The following is a 10956-nucleotide window of genomic DNA, read 5'->3' on the forward strand; positions in this document are numbered from 1 at the left end:
GATTTCTAATGAAATCCTCAAATAAGGAGATTTAAGGAATTCGACGGAATGATTTAAACGGAGTTCCCCGGAGAATGAACTCCGGGAAGATAGAATCGAAATTCATATGATAACAGTAGGAATGAATAAACACGCTTCAATAATAAAAAAAAGATTTCTCCCCCCCCCATTATTTTTTCTTTTTTTCTTATGACGCGACAATCTAATCTCTCGGCTTTTCCAACAAAACATCAATCGGAGTTTGAGTTCCAATTCGAGTTTTTATTCAATTCGGGTGGTGGGTCTACTTATTTCTGCTTCTAGGGCCGGTAGTTCTAGGGAACTACTCGGCTCTCTCAAATTGTTTCTCATTATTAAGAAAAGGTAATGAAGATAAAATGCGAGCTTGTTTTATAGCGATAGTAATTAATCTTTGTTGTTTCAAAGTCAATCTGTTCACTCTTCTAGATAATATTTTTCCTTGTTCACTAATAAATTGACTAATTAAGCTCATGTTTCTATAATCAATTCGATCCCCCGATCCAATTGGGGGCAAACGCCTACGAAAAGATCGCTTGGATTTACGAAAGGGTCGCTTGGATTTATCCATGGTTTATTTCTTATCTCTAAAATCCTAGTTTATTTCTTCATTCATTTCGGATCCGACCGAAAGAGGACTTGATTTGTTTATTTTATATTATTTTTATATTATAATAATATAATATATGTATATGTTTATTTTCATTTTTATAATTTAAAATATTTATTTTAATATTATATTAATTATATATTAATTATATTATTAATTAAATTAAATTATTTAATTCGATTTTTTTTATTTATTTATTATTTATATTTTTTAGCTTCTTCCTGTTACTTGGAAAAGGGGCACTGATGTTCTGCTCAATCTATTTCTTTATCTCCCCATGAATCGTATGCTTGTAACAATAAGGACAGAATTTTCTCAATTCCAATCGACTAGGTGTATTGTTTCGATTTTTTTGAGTAATATATCTGGAAATGCCCCTCGATTTTTTATCGAAACCCTTTCGGGCACAACTGGTACATTCCAAAATAACTCTTACCCTGGCTTCTTTACTCTTGGCCATGAACCTCCTTTGGATTTTGGATTCACTCAACTCTTCCATTTTCGATCCGAATCCAATAAGAAGAAAGGAACAAAAAAATGGAAGTTGCTAACTTGAAATCCAATTATGAAAGATTTCGTTTCAATCAATAGAGTAATCATAAAATAAGTAATACGATTTTTTCTAACTATCAACTATTCTCTAATCCCAGTATTTCATTTAATATAATATATTGTATGGTCTCGAACCCCCTGGATCCATATTTCTAGTTCGGCTCTCCCCCTATTAATTCTATCCTGAACCCAAGTTTCGCTGGGATTCATTCAATCCACTTTTATTCTTTTTCTTTCCTTCCTATACTAAAACTAAAAAAATGAAAACGGGAGAAATTAGTCACAGTCATAGAGAGTTTATTCTATCTCTAATCTTTTTCTTCTTTATCCCTTCCCATGTCAATAACTAGAATTAAAAAAAGGGGAATACCAACGCATCGGGGAATAAACGATTGATCTCTATCAATAGACCCGCTAAAGACCCGAACCATAAAGTACTTAGCACAGGTGCCACGGAGAGATATGTCTTTAGATCTCGCATTGAAAATCCTCCTTCTTTATTGTAATACAATTATTACCAGATAGATGATATATAACTCTATTATAACTATAGTTATATAGTTAAAGATCACTTGTATTTGTACGTAGAACCCCTAAAAATGGATATGTAGAATGATCCGGTAGATGAATTGTTCCTAAAATCGAAAAAGATGACCCCCTTCTTTTCTTCCTGAGCATTACCAATAAATATTCATTTACTTATACGTTAGGTTTCATCTGTATATAATTCTCTTATTATATGAGACCAAAAAGAAGAAATGGCAAGATAAATTCTCTTGTATATAGATATAGGAAATAACGATGTGGAAAACAAGACAGGTATTCTCTACAATGACGAATGACGAATGACGCTGTATAATAATGGAAAGGGATGTAGCGCAGCTTGGTAGCGCGTTTGTTTTGGGTACAAAATGTCACGGGTTCAAATCCTGTCATCCCTACCGATTACTTCTCTTACGGGCAGTAATGATGGATCAATTTGGATCGACAAAAATTTGGGGCATAATCCTTCATTTTCATTATATAATACTTTATGCATGCATATTGGGGGTGGGGGTAAAAAAAAAAAGAGTCCTTCTCTTTACAGTCGTATCTCCTCCCATAAGAAAGCGCTCTTAGTTCAGCTCGGTAGAACGCGGGTCTCCAAAACCCGATGTCGTAGGTTCAAATCCTACAGAGCGTGATTCTGTTCCTGTAATTGGAATGTCGAATTACAATAAAATAAAATAACTTCATTAACTTGAACTGCAACCTGCATTTGACCTCCTGCAGATTTAGGAGGAGGTCAATCAAAAACAAAAAAAGAGATGTTACTCAATTAAAGGTCCAACTGATCGCCGCGTCTGTATTGTAAATACGCAGTTACGAATAATCCGGCCAAAGTAATAGGAATTAGACCTAACACGATTCCAAATAGAAAAACTTCAATCATTTCAAGTTGTTTGAAAGGGGAGAAAAATAGAGGTAATATCTATTAATAAATATTAATCCGAATCGCTCATGAATCTCAATAAACAAGAATTGTCAATCGGCTTCGAAAGGGACTATAGAATACCTGGAATTTCACAGAAATATTCATTTTTTTTGTTCATTCAACTAATTTCAAATAAGTCGTACCTTGCTCAAACCAATCAATAGAGCTGAGGTTATAGTTAAAGCAGCCAGTAGAAAACCGAAATAACTAGTTATAGTAGGCATGAAAGAGCTAAATGAGATACGTTCTTTTTTTTTTTTTTACATATGTTTATAAAGCACTTACCTAAGTTTCTATTTTTGTGAGATATGATGATAAAAAACTACCAATTGACAGAATCGGTTCCAATTGAAAGTTCTTGATTCATAAGCATTCTAGACGGCACTAACAAAGATGGAGTAGCAGAGGTAGAAAAAAAGATTAATTCACCCTCATTAATTCACCCTCTGTGACATCTACCAATCCCGTGATTTCGAATCAACGGATTCCGCGAGCAACTGATGAGTCAAGTATAAACAAGTATAAAGTCAAAATAGCAATTAGAACAGTCCCGTGTCACTTTATTAAAAAAAAAAATTCTTTTTGAGTCACTATGAAAAAAAAGAATTGAATTTGAAAAAAAAAAATTCCATTTTGATCATTTCTTTTCTTTTTCTAAAACCATGAACGGGGAGTTTCTAGATTTTGTACCTAATTGAATTGTGGGAATATGAGAATCTCTTTCATAAATAATTCTAACCCGTCGACTCACATCCTATACTACATACAGAGATAATTTTCTATTGAATGACACGCGGTTCACCATAGCATAGACAAGTAATAAGAAAAGAAGAGAGGAATTATGTACCACTTCTTTTCGATACTGATTGATACAAACAAAGAGCGTTGCTGTGTCAGCAGAAGGATAGTTATACTGATTTGGTCTACTCTAAATACGCCTTCGGTACAATATTGACGATCTTACAAAGATTAAATATCAGTAGTTTTCCATTTACTGATCCCATCTTTTGCGGAATCGATCCCCCTTTGACTGTACAAGAATATGTGGAGCTCAGCATGTCTGGAAGCACGGGAGAACGTTCTTTTGCTGATATTATCACCAGTATTAGATACTGGGTCATTCATAGTATTACTATACCTTCCCTATTCATTGCGGGTTGGTTATTCGTCAGCACTGGTTTAGCTTACGATGTCTTTGGAAGTCCTCGGCCAAACGAGTATTTCACAGAGAGCCGACAAGGGATTCCATTAATAACTGGCCGTTTTGATCCTTTGGAACAACTCGATGAATTTAGTAGATCCTTTTAGGAGGCCTCAATGACCATAGATCGAACCTATCCCATTTTTACAGTGCGATGGTTGGCTGTTCACGGACTAGCTGTACCTACCGTTTCTTTTTTGGGGTCAATATCAGCAATGCAGTTCATCCAACGATAAACCTAATCCGAATTATAGAGCTATGACACAATCAAACCCGAATGAACAAAATGTTGAATTGAATCGTACCAGTCTCTACTGGGGGTTATTACTCATTTTTGTACTTGCTGTTTTATTTTCCAATTATTTCTTCAATTGAGAGAAAGAAGTATAGTAAGAGTAAGTAGGAATTCTTTTATCCGATTCGGAAGGATATCATCCTCATAATTATCCATGACTGTTTATGTCTATAGCATGACCACTTGATGAAATGCGGAGGAAAGTGGGGTAAATGGCCGATACTACTGGAAGGATTCCTCTTTGGTTGATAGGTACTGTAACTGGTATTCCTGTGATTGGTTTAATAGGTATTTTCTTTTATGGTTCATATTCTGGATTGGGCTCGTCACTATAGTAATCGGATGAACCAGATTGTAGACATGAAAAAGTAAGAACTCAACAGGACCTTGCTCCTCGAATCAGACAAACAAAGAGGAGCAAGGTCCTGTTGAGTTCTTACCCTTCGAGCGAGACATTCATTCATTCCATAACATAAAAAAGTTGTAAATTTTAATTGTAAATTAATTCAGTCAATATAATCATATTATTTTTTCGTAGAAATGACAAAATGGGTCCTTTGCTCCCATCCCAAGTTTCAAACCACTGCGTTCTTTCCCTTATGATGATGCTTTTGAAGAATTGAATCCATTGATTCATAATATTCGACCCCCATGCAGACTCCTCCGAAGCAAGAAGAAAGAAGGAATTAATTGATTTCCTGGATGCCACAATATTATTTCTACGGATGAGACATCCTTTCTATACCACTTGAACCTTACTTCAGAAAAAGAAAAAAAAAATTCAAAGTGCTTAATGTTCCCCGAAGAAACCAGAAATCTTTAATTTTTTTGTATATAAAAAAATCATTATTTTTAATATCTCATCACGGCGAAAACCCCCCCCCCCCCCCCCCTTTTTTTTTTTCATTTAGAAATTCTTCGGTTCGTTCCAATACACCTGGACAAGAAAATAGTAATCTTTAACGAACTAAATCAGGAATCATTATTATTTCCACACAAGAAAAGGAATTTTCTACCTTTCTCTTGTGTGGAAAATTAGGAAGACGAGTAACCCCTCCTAGAATCATTTGTCCCTTTCATTTATACCTTGCCTTATATTTTCCTTCTACTTAAATGCTAAATGCTATATTATCCATTAGAATTCGAATTCTATTAGGTACAATAGAATAAAATAATATTGATGCATTGCAGAGCATTTACAACCCGGCAATAGGAGGCCTAGCATAGTCACAACACTCCAATCTTGATCGAAAAAAGATATATCTAGTTTTACTAGTAACTAGACTCGCGAGCGTATACAAGGAATTACCAACATCTCTCAGAAAAAGAGTGTAAACAAAATAAGCAAAAAGAAAAAGGGCCTTTCTCTTTTTTTTGGATCATACATAATTGCAATTGCATCGATTAATCAAAATTCGACTCTTTTTACCAACTTGATGAATCCGGGAATCTAGAAATTCATTTCAGACAATTGAACCTTCTCAAACTGTTTCTTTTTAAGAACCAAAAAGATTTGTGCCAGAGTAACAGATGCCAAGAAGAACAACAAACCTTGGACACGTAATGGATCTTGAAGTACTATTTCTGCATCTCCCTGACCAAACCCCCCCACATTAGGATTACTTGTTAATGGTTGATCAAGCTTGATGGATTCACCCTCCGAAACAAGAAGTTCTGGTCCTGGAGGTATAATATCAACCACTTGATGTCCGTCCAACGCATCAACTAGGGTTATTTCATATCCCCCTTTTTCTTTACGTACTATTCTGTTTACTATACCCGCTGCTGTGGCATTATAGACTGTATTATTACTCTTGCTCCCGTCGGGATAAATCTGACCCCTTCCTCTGTTCCCACCTATGTATATGGGATACTTTAAGAAGTGAACGTCTTTTTTAGTAGCAGGGTCCGGGGACAAAATGGGAAAGACAATTTCACTATATTTCTGACCAGGAACGGGACCTATCACAAGAATATTTCTTTTATTGGGGCGATAGCTCTGAAAAGACAAATTGCCCATCTTTTCTTTCATCTCAGGAGAAATACGATCGGAAGGAGCTAATTCGAATCCTTCGGGTAAAATAAGAACAGCCCCCACATTCAAAGACCCTTTTTTCCCATTAGCAAGAACTTGTTTCAGTTGCTTATCATAGGGGATTCTTACAACTGCTTCAAATACAGTATCAGGAAGCACAGCTTGTGGAACCTCAATATCCACGGGCTTATTAGCTAAATGGCAATTGGCACATACAATACGCCCTGTTGCTTCTCGTGGATTTTCATAACCCTGCTGCGCAAAAATAGGATATGCATTTGAAATAGATGTCCGAGTAATTACATATATCACGATCAATACAGAAATAGATCGAGTCATCTGTTCCTTTATCCAAGAAAAGGTATTTCTATTTTGCATGGTCCAATCATTGATCCCTTAAATTTCTACAATAAATTAGGTAGGTAGCTAGTCTAGTTCCCTACCCACGATTCTGCCATTGTACTGGAATATAGGAGGAGTCGAACCCCCTGCACGGGTAGAAGTATAAAGTGAGTCAGATTAAAAAAAAAAGGTTTGTTTATGTACGAAGTAACATTATGATCTGATTGATAGCCGCGGGTCAAATGAATTCTTCATTCATTCATTGAATGATAAATCACTACAAGTGAAGGTGATACCCGATTTAAATAATGGAAGATCAAATATTTCAAAATTGTATCTAGAATAACTGGAAAAGTGGAAACAAGACCAGATATAATTTGATCGTTATAAGCAAAGCCAAAATCTTTGTAGACCGAACCGATCATTAGTTCCCAACCATGGGGCGAGTGGAATCCGATACATAAATCAGTTAATAAAAGAATAGAAAAAGCTTTTATTGTGTCGCTTAAGTTATATAGGAATTCCTGAATCCAAGAATTAAGAATGACAAGTTCCTCATTACCCAGAATAGAATAACCACTTAGAATAGCGAAACAGATTATATTTGCCGAGAAGTGCAAAATAATATGGATATTATTTTCATTGTATATTTTGACCAATTGTATCGTTTCTTTGTGGATTCCTATATGAAGCTTTTGTATCTGTGTCTCCGGGTACTCCTTTATCATTTCATCCAAATGAAATAGTTCTTCTAATTCTATGAATCTTTCTAGAATGTTCTTCTCTTGAATATCATTCAAAAAAGTTTCGGATTGCCTGGTATTCCACCAATTAATAACCCAGGGCTCTAGACTTTTATTAAATGAAAGAGAGATCCACCACGGCAAAAATACTATAGATACAAGATATGGGAGAGGGGTCAATGCTTTTTTTTTGACACTTTTTGTTCTGTGAATTGTTAATGAACCTACTTCATTCGTCGACTCCGTCTGATATTTCTATGAAGCATGAGTTCTATAACAAGGTATGTAACCTATGGATCCGTCTTTTTTTATTTGATTATTTGAATTCTTTATTTAGTCTTTGAATCTAGAAGGGGCTATAGAAATGGAAGTTAGAATTAAAGATAAAAAGTCTGCCCCAAATGAATAAATGAGTAAGTTCCCAGATATCTCAGATATCTAAATTGGTCAAATTACACCAATTGAATTGCATCTTCATTTGTTTCTTTCGATGAGTGCCCGAAAGACCCAATTCACACTTCAAGTAATGAGTATTAGTCGGGTTTCGAGACGAAAGAACTCCCCTTGGATCAATCAATTATTCCAAAATGTTTCACTAGATGCCCGCACCGCGGGAATAATTGAGGGGATATTTCTGAAGAATATTGATGGTGAAATCAAAAATGTGTGGGAAACCCGAGATAAATTGGATGTTTATGAAAGATGCAATCCTTTTCAAGGAGCAAAAGAAAGGATCAAAATCGATTGAAAAAAAAGAGAGATAATTTACATCCGTCTGTATCTAACGTATCAATTCAACGAAATATTGGGTCTAAAAATAAAAATTCTGTACTGTATTCCGAAATGTTCTGTTCTGATATGTATGATGAATACATACTTACTAGACTTGTTACTAGTCTAACATAACAGAATTGGGTTGAGTCCCATATGCATAAAGCATAAAAAATAGTTTTGGTGAACAACAATTTAATTATTATGGTTGTTCCATATACGTCCACCTGTTTTATTCTATGGGCCACAGTGACAGTGGTATTAGACCAGAATATAATGGGGAAATAGAATATAACGTGTTTTGCTCGAATCAACACCTTGAAAGAAACTTCAGTTCAGTTAGATTCTATTATCAGTTAGATTCTATTATATTAAAGGTTAAAGGGGATTCCTGCCTTTCTTATCTCATGCCGGGAAAGCATTCATTATTCAATTCATTTCAAAATACTTCAATTGGTACGCGCAAGAAATAGGCCGATTCAGCAGCTTTTTGTTCAATTTCTCGTGGAGTCAAATTCTCATCCGTACGAGTCAAGGGAATGGCTCCCTGGCCTCTAATTTCCATATAAAGGACACGGCGAGGATAAAGACCCCCTTTAACTTCCATTCTGATTGACTGGATATCTCTCATAAGGAATCGTAGAAAAACGCGGCGATTTTTTCCAGGAAATCCCCAACGAAAAATACACACTATTCCTTCTTTTCTATCGAATCGATCATAACCACTACCTACATTCCACAAAATTGTGGACCACAAATAGGAACTAATGAACAGACCGGCTATTCCATAGAAAGCCATCACGATCCCTTGAGGGAAAAAAATTATTTGCTGAGACGGAAACAAAGATATGAGATTCCGACCAAGATAACTGGAAGTTCCAACCAATAAGAATGCTAGTGAGCCTAAAAAGAGGATACAGGCCCAGCAGAAATTACTTATTTTTCGAGACCCTGTTATAAGTTCTATCCATATACGTTCTGATCGCCAGTTCATATTAGATCCAGTTGCATTCTATTGGAATTGAGAGAATAGGCCAAATGAATTTAAATTTGACTTTACTATTTTTTTTGTCCCGAAGTAACTCTCATCAACTAGCACTATTATGATGTGAACCCTTAGGGGTAATTCATCAAATTGGGTAGATGTAAAATAATAACATCTTCTTCATACGATCCCACAATGTATATCTACATAACATATAGATACATTGACTTTCCATTTTTCCACTGATGTATTTTTTCTTAAAAAAAAGCTATACTGCATATATATGCATTTTTTCATATATCATGTATCCGCATGCATAAGATTTTTTTTTTTTTTGTGTTCGAAAGGAACCATATCCAGACCAGACGTGGTACCATATTCTACTAAATAGATATCTGTATTATGATCCAAGTCCAAGTGTTGATTGATTAGATTTGGTCCCACTGAACCTAAACAATCTTGTTTTTTTGAACATGAAGAGATAAAGACGCCATTGCAATTGCCGGAAATACTAGGCCTACTAAAGGCACAAAAAAAGAGGGAAAGTTTAAATCTGTCATAGAATGGGTACCCCGATTTAATATTTGTACCTCTTATAAAGATATAATAAAATAAGTATGTGAATTAAATTATAAGTATTATATATTATATTATAAGTATTATTAAGTATATAATAAGAAGTACAACAAATGTAGAACTAAATAAGCGTGTTTATACGACTCCACACGAAATACATATAATCCGCTTTATTATTGTATTGTATTGTTGTTCTTGTGCCCTTAATCTTCTAATAAAGAGTTTCTTACGAGTTACTGAAGGGTTTGTTAGGATTCGACCCGACAGGGATTCATAGTACAATACAAAATGTGGGTTCTCGGGAGATATAGAAATCTGAAGGAAATATAGAAAGATGCAACACTTTGATTATAGGATTATAGATTTTATCTATATTCCATATATTAATATAATACTATTAATTTAATTAATAGTATTAATGTAATGGTAATGCGTAAGAAGTAATAAAAAACATGGAATTCTTTTGATTTTTTATTTTCATTTTGAAATTCTATTCCACGAAAGCAAGAATTCACTCTTTTCTCCTGTTGAAAGAGGGTTACTGATTAGTAATCAGTAATAGGGGTAGGAAAAAAAAATAGATTAGATCCGTACAAAAGAATGAAAAGTCATTATCTGAAACTTCTGATTCTAGAACTGAACTTATGTCACCAAAGAAAACTCCATTCTTCTTATTGTGACTTTGATTCCAATAAACTAAAGTTCGTTACAAATAATTGAGATTAGTGTTTTGAATTTTGATTCAAGGGAAAGAAGCCATGTAGCTGAAATAACTCACTCAGAACGCCCTTTAAAGGATTACGCGGTACGATTAGGTCGAATAAGCCCTTAGAGAATAAATACTCAGCACCTTGTGAACCGTCGGGTACTGTCTTATTCAATGTTTGTTCAATTACTCTTTTACCCGCAAATGCAATGTAGGCATTTGGTTCGGCAATAATGATATCTCCGAGCATACCAAAACTGGCTGTTACTCCACCGGTTGTAGGGGATGTAAGGATTGATACATAGAATAACTTTCTAGTTGATTGATAATCATATGAAGCAGAAGATATTTTAGCCATTTGCATCAAACTCAAACTTCCTTCTTGCATGCGTGCTCCTCCAGAAGCACACACCATAATAACAGGTAGAGATCTATTAGTAGCATACTCGATCAAACGGGTGATTTTCTCGCCTACTACGGATCCCATACTACCCCCCATGAAGTGAAAATCCATAACCCCAATTGCTATAGGAATGCCATTTAGTTGACCTATGCCTGTTTGAACAGCCTCAGTTAAACCTGTCTTTCTTTGATAAGAATCGATACGATCCTTATAAGGTTCCTCTTCCGAGTGAAATTCAATGGGAT

The 10956-nt window shown here is 35.0% G+C and overlaps 2 non-coding genes across 2 annotated transcripts; both read left to right on the plus strand.

Annotated features, from left to right (window-relative positions):
* The first annotated feature begins 2047 nt into the window (after window positions 1-2047).
* TRNAP-UGG (transfer RNA proline (anticodon UGG)) lies at window positions 2048-2121 on the plus strand. The gene has a single exon. It is a non-coding gene; the product is annotated as a tRNA-Pro (tRNA).
* A 168-nt stretch (window positions 2122-2289) lies between these two features.
* Window positions 2290-2363, plus strand: TRNAW-CCA (transfer RNA tryptophan (anticodon CCA)). The gene has a single exon. It is a non-coding gene; the product is annotated as a tRNA-Trp (tRNA).
* Window positions 2364-10956: the final 8593 nt, after the last annotated feature.

The sequence above is a fragment of the Aristolochia californica genome, unplaced genomic scaffold (assembly GCF_029961685.1).
Source record: "Aristolochia californica isolate CCGP_79_NKW_82.1479 unplaced genomic scaffold, dmAriCali1.0.hap1 SCAF_394, whole genome shotgun sequence".
Lineage (NCBI taxonomy): Eukaryota > Viridiplantae > Streptophyta > Magnoliopsida > Piperales > Aristolochiaceae > Aristolochia > Aristolochia californica.